This window comes from Schistocerca cancellata, chromosome 4, assembly GCF_023864275.1.
Source record: "Schistocerca cancellata isolate TAMUIC-IGC-003103 chromosome 4, iqSchCanc2.1, whole genome shotgun sequence".
Lineage (NCBI taxonomy): Eukaryota > Metazoa > Arthropoda > Insecta > Orthoptera > Acrididae > Schistocerca > Schistocerca cancellata.
Window position 1 is genome coordinate 263700073 of NC_064629.1, and position 16023 is coordinate 263716095.

The 16023-nt window shown below is 43.7% G+C and overlaps 1 protein-coding gene and 1 long non-coding RNA gene across 2 annotated transcripts in view; both read left to right on the top strand.

The window, feature by feature from the left end:
- Nucleotides 1-16023, top strand: part of LOC126184073 (uncharacterized) — a 229456-nt gene that overhangs the window by 103710 nt on the left and 109723 nt on the right. The window lies entirely within an intron of this gene.
- Nucleotides 5472-8283, top strand: LOC126183710 (uncharacterized). The gene is made up of 4 exons (XR_007536794.1): nt 5472-7463; nt 7554-7634; nt 7735-7943; nt 8084-8283. It is a non-coding gene; the product is annotated as an uncharacterized LOC126183710 (long non-coding RNA).

A 16023-nucleotide genomic window follows, 5' to 3' on the forward strand; every position in this document is an offset into this window, starting at 1 on the left:
AAACATTCCTCACACACAAAGAAAGAAAATATGTTATGTGGACCTGTGTCCGGAAACGATTACTTTCCATGTTAGAGCTCATTTTATTACTTCTCTTCAAATCACATTAATCATGGAATGGAAACACACAGCAACAGAACGTACCAGCGTGACTTCAAACACTTTGCTACAGGAAATGTTCAAAATGTCCTCCCCTATCGAGGATACATGCATCCACCCTCCGTCGCATGGAATCCCTGATGCTCTGATGCAGCCCTGGAGAATGGCGTATTGTATCACAGCCGTCCACAATACGAGCACGAAGAGTCTCTACATTTGGTACCAGGGTAGCGTAGACAAGAGGTTTCAAATGCCCCCATAAATGAAAGTCAAGAGGGTTGAGGTCAGGAGAGCGTGAAGGCCATGGAATTGGTCCGCCTCTACCAATCCATCGGTCACCGAATCTGTCGTTGAGAAGCGTACGAACACTTCGACTGAAATGTGCAGGAGCTCCATCGTGCATGAACCACATGTTGTGTCGTAGTTGTAAAGGCACATGTTCTAGCAGCACAGGCAGAGTATCCCGTATGAAATCATGATAACGTGCTCCATTGAGCGTAAGTGGAAGAACATACTGACGAAATTAAAATGAGCTCTAACATGGAAATTAAGCGTTTCCAGACACATGTCCACATAACATCTTTTCTTTATTTGTGTGTGAGGAATGTTTCCTGAAAGTTTGGCCGTACCCTTTTGTAACACCCTGTATAGTAACTGCGCCCGTCTAACCACGCCACTGCGGTGTGCCTAATGCAACCGGTGCTGCCTCGCCACAGCCGTATCGATCACGTGTCGCCACTCACGTCAGAGCAGTGACACTGTCTAATAGCCAGTGACTGCCTATTGGGGGTACCCATGATTTAATGTTTAACTGTTACCACAGTGCATCATTTAAATACACTATTGCTACGAAGTGGAAATGCCAACAGTGTAATGGGTATTCTAATGAATCGACTGCTTGCAGTATTGCAACAGCTTTGTGTAGACGACAGTACAAGTATTATGCATAAGTGCCTCATTGTAGAAGCTGGAGAAACACATTTATGTATCAATCCAAGACGCTGTTCTCCGCAGTGCTTTCAAAAATATGGATATTACCAAGTTACACAGATCAAAAGAAGTTCCGCATCATCTCGGTTCGGAGAGTTCCGGAACCTGTACAGAAAACTGGAATATACATCAACATAAACATCATTTCCGCCCTTTTCATTGCTCATGAAAACCACACACTGTATGTTGTTCCACTCTACACAGAGACCTTCAGAGGTGGTGGTCTAGATTGCTGTACACGCCTGTACCTCTAATACCCAGTAGCACGTCCTCTTGCATTGATGCATGCCTGTATTCGTCGTGGCACACAAGTTCATCAAGCCACTGTTGGTTCAGATCGTTCCTCTCCTCAACGGCGATTCGGCGTAGATCCCTCAGAGTGGTTGGTGGGTCACGTCGTCCATAAGCAGCCCTTTTCAGTCTATCCCAGGCATGTTCCATAGGAGAGCATGCTGGCCACTCTAGTCGAGCGATGTCATTATCCTGAATGAAGCCATTCAGAAGCTGTGCGTGATGGGGGCGCGAAATGTCGTCCATGAAGACCAATGCCTCGCCAATATGCTGCCGATATTGTTGCACTAGCGGTTGGAGGATGGCATTCACGTATCGTACAGCCGTTACGGCGCCTTCCATGTCTACAAGCGGCGTACGTCGGCCCCACATAATGCAACCCCAAAACATCCGGGAACCTCCACATTGCTGCACTCGCTGGACGGTGTGTCTTAAGGCGTTCAGCCTGACAGGGTTGCCTCCAAACACGTCTCCGGCGATTGTCTGGTTGAAGGCATATGCGACATTCATCGGTGAAGAGAACGTGATGCCAGTCCTGAGCGGTCCATTCGGCATGTTGTTGGGCCCATCTATACCGCGCTGCATTGTGTCGTGGTTGCAAAGATGGACCTTGCCATGGACGTCGGGAGTGAAGTTGCGCATCATGCAGCCTACTGCGCATAGTTTTGTGTCGTAACACGACGTACTGTGGCTGTATGAGAAGCATTATTCAACATGGTGGCGTTGCTGTCAGTGTTCCTTCGAGCCATAATCCGCAGGTAGCGGTCATCTACTGCAGTAGTAGCCCTCGACGGCCTGAGCAAGGCATGTCATCGACAGTTCCTGCCTTTCTGTATCTCCTCCATGTCTGCTTTGGTCCACTCCGAGACGCCTGGACACGTCCCTTGTTGAGAGCACTTCTTACTACAAAGTAACAGTGCGGACGCTATCGAACCGCGGTATTGACCGTCTAGGCATGGTTGAACTACAGACAACACGAACCGTGTACCTCCTTCCTGGTGGGATGACTGGAACTGATCGGCTGTCGGACCCCCTCCGTCTAATAGGCGCTACTCATGCATGGTTGTTTTCATCTTTGGGCGGGTTTAGTGACATCTCTGAACAGTCAAAGGGACTGTGTCTGTGATTCAATATCCGCAGTCAACGTCTATCTTCAGGAGTTCTGGGAACCGGAGTGATGCAAAACTTTTTTTGATGTGTGTATAATTGGCTTCTTTCGAGTATAAAACATATGTAACACTACTGTTGTTCTGTATTTAGTGTACAGGGGTAATACGAACGTGTGAAAGCTGATTCGTGTGGAACTACACCTTCCAAATACTCAAGCATGAAAAAAGGTTATAAAGTGTTCTCTGTGTGCGTATAGTTTTAAACCGTTGCCTGTAAACTATGTGGAAATCTATGTTATGCGGATGATTCCGCTTGTCTGTTGTAGTACTGACTATTCTTCGTAAGCAACATGCATTTGAAAATCAGTATGATAGAGACTGGGGGTGTATATACCTTAGAAAACTGTAGTTTTAATTGAACCACAAAACATTTTAAACTTTGGACAGCCACAGCTGTGGAATTACATCTTGATAAATGGAGAACGGTAACGGCTGTTAAATGATCCTTTATTAAAACGACGTGTTTAGCAGCTTATAGCTGCATCCTTAGGTATACATCTGAGTAGAAAGAACGTGGAAAAATATAATAAAAGTGTTGTCTTTACCCCAAGATATAAAAGGATGTAGTAAACGACGGGTAAAGGTACTGACAGTCAATTCGTATAAAATTCAGGATTAAACAGACTACCCAACATTCTCAGTCAAATCAATATACATTAAAACGCCCGTAGAAGAAACGTTGTCAGCTAATAAAATCGACAGAACGATGGAGGCTACCACCGCAAGTAGCAAGGTATACAACAATAAAAAGCAAGAGAACTGGTAGGGTAAAAAATTCATAGTCAGAAAATGTGTTATTAAAACGAAGGTAATTAATAAGAGGACGGTAATATAATTATGTAAACTCACCATCGCAAGAGCAACATAATGTGGCATAGACTCGTATGGCAGTAGCATACGGTCGTATGCAGACAAAAAACAGATCAGATAACAATCAGAATAAAATAACAAACCTGAAATATAAAAAATAGAGCATTAATAGCCAGTAAAGACATGTTGACGAGGAGGTAGAAAGGCTAACGAGGAGACACGAAAAAATTGAACAGGAGCGGTGTTAAAGAATAAGATCAAAAAGAATAAGATCAGATAGTCACGTAGCCGGAACAAACACAGGAGAGAGCAGGCGGAACAGTGAGCGTGCGTTGCCTTAGTATCTATACTCCGTTCATCTCGAGAATAAACCTCATGTAACCACTACACTTATATATTCTTCCGCGTTTTCTGGAACCTTATTGGATTTCGTTTCACGTGGAGTGGAAGCCAAGCTGTCTCGAGTACTACGGTCAAGTATGATAATGAGGTTACGTTTTATGCTGTGCGTTACGCTTAGGCCGGTATTACACTATCAGATTTCTTTGTTAAATGTCCTTTTCAAAAACCTTTGTCAAATATATTTGATGGTGTAATAGGGTACTTTGTGAAATGTCGTCCAATATTTGATCAAATCTAGGGCCTCACTGTAGATTTGATCAAAGAAGTCGCTTATCTTGTTCACTGCAGTGTGACATGTTACCACGTGGAGCACTAGCATCGCTGCAGCGTTCTGTCGTCTGTAGTGTTTTTATAAACATTGCCGATAAGTACAATTGGTGTGTGCCGACAACTACAAATTAATAGAGATGTATGAAGCTGATGAGGCGCTTTACAACGTGAGGCACCCTGAATACAAAAGTAGATGAAGAAGATTGGAGACCTGACCTGACGTAACCTAATCTACTAACCTAACCTAACCCAACCCAACCCAACCCAACCCAACCCTCTCCTGTAGCAAGGAATCGGAGTGTTACAGTGAGCCTGTCTTCTGCAGATGTAGCAGTTCTTAAGTGAATATTGTGCTTTGTGATATGAGGATACACTTCACTGAGCACATACAGAAAGGTATGCTCTTCCATTCTTAAGTAATTGATGTACGACTTGACGTCCTCCACTATAAGCTCACGTAACAAGTTTTGTTGAATGCTTTTATCGTGTCGTCGTAAAACCCACGGCTTCACCCAGGTATGTTTCCTTTTTTTCCCGCTTCTCTCCCGTATGTGCACACAGTGCAGTTGTGGTACATGCAACTGCTGCGGTTAATAACAAGTTGTTGTCAGCCATCTTGAACTTTGACGAAAAATATGATGACAGTGTAATACCCCTTCTAGCGCTACGTCAAAGATCTTTGTCAAATATATTTGACGGAATATTTGATCAAATCTTTGATCAAATCTTTGACAAAGAAATTTGATAATGTAATACCGGCCTTAATCGACTCAGCGTTAATACGGGACAACAGCTTTACCGGCGCATTTAACTTGGACAGCACTGGCCAGCCACCTGGTACAACTAACCTGTAGTGATGAGAACAGCTGTTGTAAAGACATAAAAAGAGACCAGCAGAGAACAATGTCATTTAATTTGAACAGGAGGAAATAATGGTAAAACTCAGGCTATATGCTTTTTAGGTGATCTGATGGAAAACATAACGTGCTGTCGATCTTAGCAAACGTAGTATTGTAATTAAAAACAAGAGTGATGGAAATTCCTCATTTTAGCAAGGGTAAATTTTCTGGTTGAGCTATGTGTGGCGTAAAAGCGCACTACTGGGATTTCACCATGTAGTTAAATACTTAAGCCATTGAAATTATTACAGTCAGTCGTCTGGTAATCTCTGGACTCCTTCCATATCGGACTCCAAGGAATACGGTACATTTCAGTAGTGCTCCGTTCATAACGAGGCGATCAGCCACAGAATGCCAAGCAACCAAAACGTCTACATTTCCTCCATCGTTCAGCAGTGATGTGTCACGAAGCTTCGTGCATTAGTTCCAGTGCGTTTGGCAGATTAAATGTCCCCTAATTTCTCGCGACAAGTCCGTTAACTTGGCTCCAGATCAATTCTGTTGGGTTCAGATTGCAGTGTTAAGGTGACAACTGTAAAAATGCAACATTTGTACAGCGTGATGTACGCCGTGAAAATTATTGTTTTCCTTGTTTCTACGACGCTTATCATTCTGGCTCATGTGAGACCACATCTTTCCTATAAAACAATGAGCATGTTCAAACAAAATGTATGTGATCTTTCATTTTTCTCCAGAAGACTTAACTGTGTAATGTTTTCTTAACTTCACCAGTCTTTTATAAACGGTCGATAGTTAAGAATGTGTGTTGAAAACCAGTGTTTTGCGTGTGATATGTAATTAGAAACTAGAAGACGTGCATTTTCTTGAAAAGATGATGGTAAAGTATGAGTTAATTACCACCCATTTAATGAATTTCATATTTAAATGATTTAGAGATTAAAACCGAAGAAAAAATGTTTTTAGACCACAACGAGTTTCGAACCGCCGCCCGCCAGCCCACTCGATTATTAATCTAGGACGCCACAATTTTTTTAGGAAGTTTCCCAGTGACTAAAAGGGGATGGGTGGGGGCAAAGTGGACAGGGGTCCCAATCCGAGACCTGGCCACCATGTCTCGTTCTCACCCTCCAGGAACCAAGGAAAGCGTAGGGAACGTGGAGTAGAGGTACAATGAACATCGTGTATTTATTTATTTTCCTTTTTTCCGTTTAAATATATGACATTAATACGACTGAGAATAGAAGGAAACCGGCGTCGCGAGGAGGACGGCGCAGCAAGACGTCAGACTCGTTGAGACTACAGACGTATAGTTTTCCCGAGAAGAACATTCCGATGACCAGAGACTATATCAGTTCTAAGTGTGGAAGAGACAGGGAATCAACTCATCATGACAGGAACACCCCAGCTCTGCAGTGGGTTAAGGAAGACACTGCAAAGGGAATAGGAGAAAAATTGTATTTTGCATTCCGGACAATTGCACAATGGCGTTCATTAAGGAACTGCCAAAAATCACGGATACTTTTCTCTCCATCAGCAAACAAATAGTGAGCTGCGTGTCCACAGATCCACTTCACAGATTTCGTCTTCGCTTGTGGAAAGTATGCCGGGTCTGGAAAGAGAAGCAGTTTAGTAGGTATCTGATGAGAAGTCATACTGGTAATTACGGAAACATCTGTCGCACCAACATCCAGACACCTCTTGCCGATCACACCAGGCGGTGCTCGTCTGTGTCCAAAACATCACAGGGGACACACAGCGAGGTGTCTGCGAGGTGAATCTCATGTAAGCGTGACCAGCATACTTGCTTCCCATTGACAGTAAGGTATCATGCAGACTGGACGTCATTGTCAAGATAAGGAGCGCACACCGATCGCCAAACGGCAAGCCAGTCGACGTCAACGTCTGGTCTTCTGCAAAATACAGGGTGGAGCCTGAAGGTGTATAAAGCCCAACACCCCACCCCTCAATCACACAACCATCATCAGTCTTTGACAGTGTCTAGTTGTGTTCGTGTGCTCATCGCAAGACGAAACGTTCAACCAGTAGCAGCGCCAGCAGCAGTGGTGATGAGAAACAGCCAGACTTGGACTAACTGCCATGTAAGTGTTTATAAAGAAAATTATGAGTTCAAATTGCGACAATTTTAAGGTTTCGTAGCAAAGTATTGTAATTTTTCGAGATTGTGACACATTTTCGCATCAGATTGTTATAAAAGTTCTCTTTCTTGCTGTTGCAGCATTCATTCATGAAATGAAGACTTAGCGCATTAGCTGTAAGCTTAGAAGCAGCCATGTAAGTACATTTCCAAATTTTGTGTCTGATGGTTTACATGTTCAGAACTTGTCGCTTAAAAGTTGATAGCAGCAGCAAGTCGAAGAGGTTATGCTACCTTCACGTAAGTGCATCTCCAAATTCCCTGTGTGTGTGATAGCTTACGTGGTCAGAAAACAACTCTCGATGTATTCAAATCGTAACAAGTATTTATAAAAGTTTTGATCTCACTGTTGCAGCACTGGAGCAGCAGTTGACAGCCTTTGCACGGCTGCTGGAGACCAAAAGGCAGCAGCAGCAAGTACGTAAGTTCATTTGTAATATATTGATGTTAGACAGTTTTTTTTCATCATATACAGTTGTGTGAAACATATATTCTTCATTGTTGTAGGTGTTGCTATGGAGCAAGAGAAGGATAATCTAGCAGGGGTATGCGTCAAGGATGATGACCAGGAGTCGTCACTTCCATCTGGTATGAAGTTTTTTTTTAATTACCTGTAATCAATATCTCGTTGCGGAAAAATTCAGTACCAACTTTTTTTGTTGTTATTATAATCAATATCTTGTTGTAGACGAATTCAGTGGGATGATCAATGGCTTCGCGGCATTTCTGAGGAGGGTGAAATACCGAAGTGCATAAATGAGATGGTGGATTCTGTGTAAGCCGAAAGGCAGTGCCATCTCGCCCTTTTGGATGAGGAGGAGGAAATACTGGATTGTGTGGGAGAACTAGTAGAAAAACTGACTGAACTGCTTAATCCTTGAACCCAGAGTATAAAAGGTGATTATAATGCAACCGTCGTCGTCACAGCATATAATTATTGTTATTAGTAGTACTTAATCGTTGTTATTTGTTTACAGCATACATCTTAAAAAAATTGAGCATTGTACTTAATTTTTTTCATTATTCGTCTGTTACAGAGTTGTCACCAACACTGCCACTACAACAACTTGCTGTAACATGGGTGCCTAGAAGGGTGGTTGTGGGGACAGGCGTCAGACATGCACCCGAGTGCAAACCACTGCTCATAGCTGTGTGAGAGGCAGTGGACACAGCTGCAGTGTCAGCCCCTGCAGCATCGCATTCTCTCTGGCGTCTCTGGGTGGTTCAGTCAGAAGAACAACAGCAGTGATCTCCCCCCCCCCCCCCCCCCCGGCCCGGCTGGTCGCGGTGAGGGCTCGAGCATGTAGCAGCATCGAGTGCTCTCTCCGTAGCCTGGGTGCTCTTATAGGACCTCAGCACCACCACCTCCCCCCCACCCCCCCGTACTCCGGCTCTAACTATTTGCCCTCGCTGGCACCAAAACGTATGTGTGCCTTAGTGCGTACCTCTCACTGCAGCAGGTGCCTCCTCCCCAATGTCGTCATCCACCAGGTGGACACAGTCGTTGGCTTCCCCTACACATAGTTTTATTGACACTGTTGACGATAAATAACTTGTGGCTAGCGGTAGTGCTCTCTCACGCCCTGATAGTGAAGGACGTGAGATTAGCGACCTCATGGCCCCTCTAGAATACTCGGCGGTTGCTAGGGCCTTTGAAGGGCGAATCTCTTTCACTAGAACTGAGAATCCGGCAGGGAGTTATCGCGATCCAGTTGGGTTTCTACAAATGTACATCCTGGCACTGGAGACAGAGCTCCCCAAAGCCCTAGATGATCTAAGATTTAATGCCGTTAAATGTAACGCAGTACTCTGCTGCGAGTTGATTCACCCACCCAAAGAGCAGCGTGCTGCTGAGGAGAAAAGCTTGCACTACGTCTGGGGTGATAATGGCATTATATCTTGGAGTACATCAATCGCCGAGTGATATCGTGAATCAACATTGGGTTTTATACTGGCCCAGTTTTCCAAGATGGAAGTAAGGGGGTCGGCTAAAGCACTCAGCCAAATACCAGACATCGACGTTCATATTTATGTCTGTGATCTGCTAAAAGGAGGGTCCAGTTGTATCAAGCTCACTGAGGATATAGCTAATAAGAGTGCATGGATTAATGTCGAAAATAGAAAGGATCATGCTTGTTTTGCACGGTAAATCTTTGCTTGCGAAAGAAATTAGTGTGTACATCCAGTGCGCATATCTCGATATGGAATAGGCCTTAACATTCATGGATGTTATGTCTTTGACAGTATCAAGCTCACCGTAAAGATTCAGGACGCACCAAAAATTGAGGCACAAAAGCCTGGAATGTCGGCTCACGTTTATGACTTGAAGAAGCAGGAAAGCAAGCCAGATGACTCTGACGATAATGATAATCAGCAACAGAAGGAGGACAAGCATACGATGATAATCAGCAACAGGAGAAGCATAAGCGTACTGTAGTTGGACCACTCCATTATTCGAAATATGCGGGTGAGTCTGATCTTCATGTAAATATGATGCTCTTATCTGAAGGTGATAATTAACATTACGTATGGATCAAAGACATGTCGCACCTCCTTAACTCCCAACTCAATAAAAACAAGTGTAAAGAAAACACATTTGCTTCAGGTGTCAATACCTTTCAGGAACAGAAGTATTTAAAAAGGCATCTGAAGGACTGTGAATCCAAGGAACAGTTACGTGTTGTTATGCATACAGAAGAAAACAAGTTCATTAAATTCACAAATGTTCTCCACCACGAACGATGTCCATTTGTTGTATACACAGAGTTTGAATGTCCCTTTGCCCCTATCACCCGCTGTGAAGGGAACCCCTTAGCCCCACGTACCACCTTCATGCAAAAACACGTACCGTATGCGGCGGCGTACCAACTTCAATTCTCACATGATTCGAGTCTTAACCACTATGAATCTTATGACGGGGATAATCCAGTGGTTTGGTTACTCACCGAGCTTGAAGAACTCTCATGGGATGTTGAGAGGCTATACAGCACCAACATCCCCGTGATCGAATTGGAGGAGGATAAAAAATTATGGAATGATGAGGTTAACTGACGTAGTTGTGGGCTCTCATTAGCCAGAAAAGCTGAAACTCCCTGTAGAGATCATTGTCATCTTATGGGGAAGTTCCGCTGTGCAGCTCACAACGCATGCAACTTAAAGTATAACTTACTGTGACGCATACCCATCTTCTTCCATAATTTAAGTGGGTATGATGCTCACTTACTAGTTGAGCAATTGGCTAACACCAGTATGAAAAAAGATCAGGTCAGTGTCCTGTCTGAGAGTGTAGAGAAGTATATTTCTAGTAGTAGGACAAGGAGAGTGTCACTCCAAAGTGGGTCATCCCAAAGTACCGTTATCCAAGATGGCGGCCGTCACCCCAGGGGAGGCGTCACCCCGAAGTACCGTTATCCAAGATGGCGGCCGTGAGCTAAGTACGTGACGTCAGCTGATGATGCGATTGACGGCAGCTGATGACGCGAGTACTGTTATCCAATATGGCGGCTTTTGGAGGGAAGATAGCTCAATTGTGATACCTCTACTTACCTAAGAAAATGGCGGGAAAGAAAAGGCTACCTCCACTAAACTAAGTCACTTGTTCCTAGGAACTGGGCATAAGTTTTTATTTAAACAATTATAGGCAGTACCACCATCAAGTGTGTTCGCCATTCTCTTCGAATTTCGAATTTTGCTCTAAGAGCTTACTCCTACAGCTGAGGCAGGTTAGTATGACATTACCGTTCAATTCGAATATAATTTTATAAATTTGTTTAAATTTTCTTAAATTTGTGTATATTTGATTAAATTTGTTTAAATTTATTATCTACCTACAGCATTAGTGTCATGTTATGGGCACAAGATGCTGAGATATCGATAGGTGTGTTACATGCACTAATTCAGCTGTGGACAAAAGTCTTTATGTAAACAATTAGAGGCAGTACCACTGTGAATATTTATGTTTGAATAAAACAATTGTTATTCGTTACCTTATGTCTTTGGTGTTGTTTCACAAATCCCTACCCTCACAAACGTGTGTAAAGGCTGTGCAGTATGCACAAGATATTAGTTTGAAGCATGAGGGAAGTGCTGTTTAAGATAGAAGGAAAACAAAATATATGTAATGGTTGCATAGGATTTCGCCTGTTTTGCTGCATGTATAGATTTTGGGAACAGGCAGGGCCTGATCCTGTCAGCTTCCAAAGACATGTAGCAAACATGTCTGAAATTATATCACTTGTGTTTGAACAAAGCCACAGATGTAGGATCTGGTCAAAGCTACATACTATCTATGTGGGAGATAGGTAGAAAGAAAGAAAACAGGGAATGTGAGATAAAAATGCATTTATTTTCATTAATCCAACTTAAAAGTAATTTAAATTTTCATAAGCAGACACAGCACTATTTTCATACATCGTCCTCTTCTTGAGCTTATGGATAGCAGGGAATCCGTGGAGTTCCAGGTCCTGAATGGAGATAAACTTGAAGATTTGTTGCATCCATGTTATCTTCTTCTCACCTTTGATGTAGATGATGGTATCAGGATGACCGAATATTCGAAGTGATGTCATCATATCTCTATCAGATATACAAGGATTGTCCCAGTGGAGTCGATGGAAGAAACGTGTTAACCATTTTGCACTCCTCCGTGTTCTAGCACAATTCACATCCTATGGCCTAGCTGATGCAATGCATATTGAGAATGTCTCTGTTATACCAGAATCTACTGTGTATGCTATGATTGCAACATCTTTAAATGTGCATTGTCTACACTCATCATCCTAGAAATCTTGAATGTCAGCAATGACGTTCACACTTCAGGTTTCCATTGTGTAGTGCTCTGGGTATGACATAGCACTGGGTTATTTGCACAGCATACTGCATAACACCAGTAAGTAAGTGGCAATAATTAATCACACTGTCATGGAGAACTACAGCGTACACTGCAATGTGTTCTGGGAAATTTGATGAGGATTGAAATTCGATTCGTGTATGTATTGGCCCTCATTTAATTATCTCATTCTCCTTCCAACAGTCTGTTGCGATGATTGGTGCCAGCTCCTTGAATTTCCGTGGACTGAGTAGGCATCCTTCCTCTTCAAAACCTTCATAGTAAGAATCACAGACCCTTGCCTACATTTCAAATGCTAGATCGTATACATCCTGGCCGCCCAGTAGCAGTAATTTGTCATATGGATAGAATTCTGAATTCAGGTAGACTCTGGAATTAGTTAAATTACAGTTGTCAAATACGGTGGAATCGTTTGCTAAGTTCCCCCTTCTGTTGGTCTGAAACACAAGTATGGTGAATCTTTGTGTATCCAGCTGCATGGAAGTTTTAACAGCCCATGTTTCCCTGCTGGATACACAAAAAGCTCCCGCGAGCAGCAAGATATGTACTGGTATTCAGAGCTTTTAAAATTTCAAATGCTTCTCATCTGGCACAGTAATGTGTGTTTATTGACGATGATCTGTTTCTCCTCTTGAACTCCTTGAATGTACAAGTTCCTCTCCATTGGACTCCGTACCAGAATAAGTTCCTGTCTAGAATTCATAATAATTCGCTGCATTTCTTCAAAGTACCTCATAAGCATTTTTAGAGGTATGCAAGCAGTAAATCGGCGGTACTCCTCTGTTGTTCTGCCCACAGATTCGTCCATGAACCATCCTGCATTTTCTAAATCGTTCAGATCTGAGGGTGGTTATGACACATATATTTTAGGGGTTGATGCTATGCCTACATTAAGAGTACGACAATTAATCTCTGCCCCATTAAGTTCACATCATATTTTCTGGAACAGCAATGAGCAACGACGTCATTGCGAGTTTCAAGCCTACCTCGTAGTTCGCGCATGTTATCTCCATGCGGTTCTGCTTCGAAGTGCTGTGCTCCGTGCTTTGTGCACTGGTTTTATTCCTTATGTCCATACTGTCTTAGATGTAGTCGTACAATAATTTCTTCACCACGAAAATCAACAGGTTGGTTATTCTGATTCACAATACACCGCTCCAGGTAGACCAATGTCTGAACTATCACTGGAAAGTATGTAGCGTTGGTAGGAGTCTGAGCAATTTTATACCCTGTACCAGCTGATGGGAAAAATCTAGACATAGCAGGGGTCCCTTATCACTCCACACGCTCCACACCATTACAGAACCTCCACCAGCTTGAACAGTCCCCTGCTGACATACAGGGTCAATGAATTCTTGAGGTTGTCTCCATTCCCGTGTATGCCCATCCGCTCGATACAATTTGAACCGAGACTCGTCTTAGCAGACAACATGTTTCCAGTCAGCAAAAGTCCATAGTCGGTGCTGACGAACTTAGCTAGGCGAAAATCTTTGTGTCGTGCAATCATCAAGGGTACACGAGTGGACCTTAGGCTCCGAAAGTCCATATCGATGATGTTTTGTTGAATGGTTCGCACGCTGACACTTATTGATGGCTCATCATGATATCTGCAGCAATATGTGGAAGGGTTGCACTTCTGTCACGTTGAACTCTTCTCTTCAGTCGTCGTTGGTCCTGTTCTTGCAGGATTTTTTTCCGGCCACAGCAATATCAGAGATCTGATGTTTTACCGAATTTGTAATATTCACGGTACACTCGTGAATTGGTCGTACTGGAAAATCCCCACTTCATCGCTACCTCGGAGATGCTGTGTCCCATTACTCGTACGCGGACTATACCACCACGTTCAAACTCACTTAAATCTTGATAACCTGCCATTGTGGCAGCAGTAACCTATCTGCCAACTGCGCTAGACGCCTATCTTAATAGGCGTTGCCGAACGCAGCGCTGTATTGTACCTGTTTACATATCTCTGTATTTACATATGCAAGCCTATACCAGTTTCTTTGGCGCTTCACTGTAATTTACATATAATAGAGATAATCATTCTTTTAAAGTCAGAGTGTATGACATTGCTTCTAAATATCAACTCGTGAAGGATGCATAACGCACCTCCTTATATATCATTTGTAAACGTCAGTAGGAACACGATACATAGATGACCACACAGGAATGTATTAACGTCTTCGTAGTGTCGAAAATTATAGAATATATGTCTTCTGACTGTGAAGTATCGTTGTAATTCTTCAGGAGATTGCAGGTCGCCGAATGAGTCGAAATAGTAGACGTTATTTGTATTTCTTTTTTTAACATAGGCCACCCAGTGACTGCCAGGTCCTCCTGCTATATCTAGATTCACAGTTCCGCATGGTCCAGATTTCCACATAGGCTTCGGTATGTATTCCGCATAAACACACTTCGGAATCTAGGAATGTTGAATTTCTTCTTAACAAACTTAAACAGATCTTTATTTGTAAGAGAACTGTCTGGTGGGGCTGCTAAGGGGCTTTTTGTTATGAAGAGACCTAGTCGTATTTTGTACGGTTTCAAGTACAGTCCTTTCCCAATGGCTACTCTCCCCATCATGCGGTTGTCTTTATGCGTCCTGCATTTTCTCCTGGGAGTTTTATGCAATCTTGACTGTGCTGGCAACACCAGCAGCACCCCCAGCCAGTGAACCTACCACCAAGGGCCCGCCTATGGGAGGAATAAGGAAGGGGGTTATTCTACCTGACGTCTTGGGTATTGATAGAACCCTGGGTGGTTTAATCGATCTTCTTTTTCTCGCTACTCTCTGCTTCAGGGCGCTTTCAGCTTCATACATCGCTGTTAGGATGCAGTTTTTCATGCACCCTTTGGTTGTCTTCTCCTTACTTAGCGCCCGACATGCAGCGCTCATAACTTGGCTGAACTTTTTCACATCCAAGCCCAACTTAACTTTACCATGCATAGTTTTTTCAACTGTAAATGCTGCAATGCGATGACCTGCATCAATATTCCTACTCGCACGCATTGTCTAATCTTTATCAGGTGAGATTCGATCTGCAGTGTGACGATCTTTATTTGCTGCATATGCAAAGTTATATTCCATACACACTTCGTTGAGCAGATTTATCCCCTTATCAACGCCAATTATTTTTGATGTTTTGTTCCAGGCCCACAGGAGTTATATCGAGGAATGTGTAATTTGACTGGTAGTTTGTCGAGAATACCACGTCCTCCTCTAATGCATATCCTATCAGGCATGTTATGCTACTGAGGTGGTTGTGGTCTGCGCATGGCGTTATATAGCAAATCGCTGGCGTCGATCTAGCTGTTCACGGGATACATATCTGGTTCCGAGCTCTTCTATAACTCTTTTGTGTGAAAGCATCCTGAAATTTCAGTACTACTGCTGACCTTTAAGAGGTAGGTTCTAGAATCCGTTCTCTGCACTTTGGAAACTGTGAATATCTCCGTTGACCAGAGTGGCATGTATAACATCTCAAATGCCTTCTTGTGCTTTGAAATACATACTAAATCACCTACATTAAATTGCTGTTTGCATGGATCTAGCATTTTAATACGATTGCATACTGTATTTCGAACTCTATTACCACGAGCAGTAATAGCCGATCTACACTCCTGGAAATGGAAAAAAGAACACATTGACACCGGTGTGTCAGACCCACCATACTTGCTCCGGACACTGCGAGAGGGCTGTACAAGCAATGATCACACGCACGGCACAGCGGACACACCAGGAACCGCGGTGTTGGCCGTCGAATGGCGCTAGCTGCGCAGCATTTGTGCACCGCCGCCGTCAGTGTCAGCCAGTTTGCCGTGGCATACGGAGCTCCATCGCAGTCTTTAAACACTGGTAGCATGCCGCGACAGCGTGGACGTGAACCGTATGTGCAGTTGACGGACTTTGAGCGAGGGCGTATAGTGGGCATGCGGGAGGCCGGGTGGACGTACCGCCGAATTGCTCAACACGTGGGGCGTGAGGTCTCCACAGTACATCGATGTTGTCGCCAGTGGTCGGCGGAAGGTGCACGTGCCCGTCGACCTGGGACCGGACCGCAGCGACGCACGGATGCACGCCAAGACCGTAGGATCCTACGCAGTGCCGTAGGGGACCGCACCGCC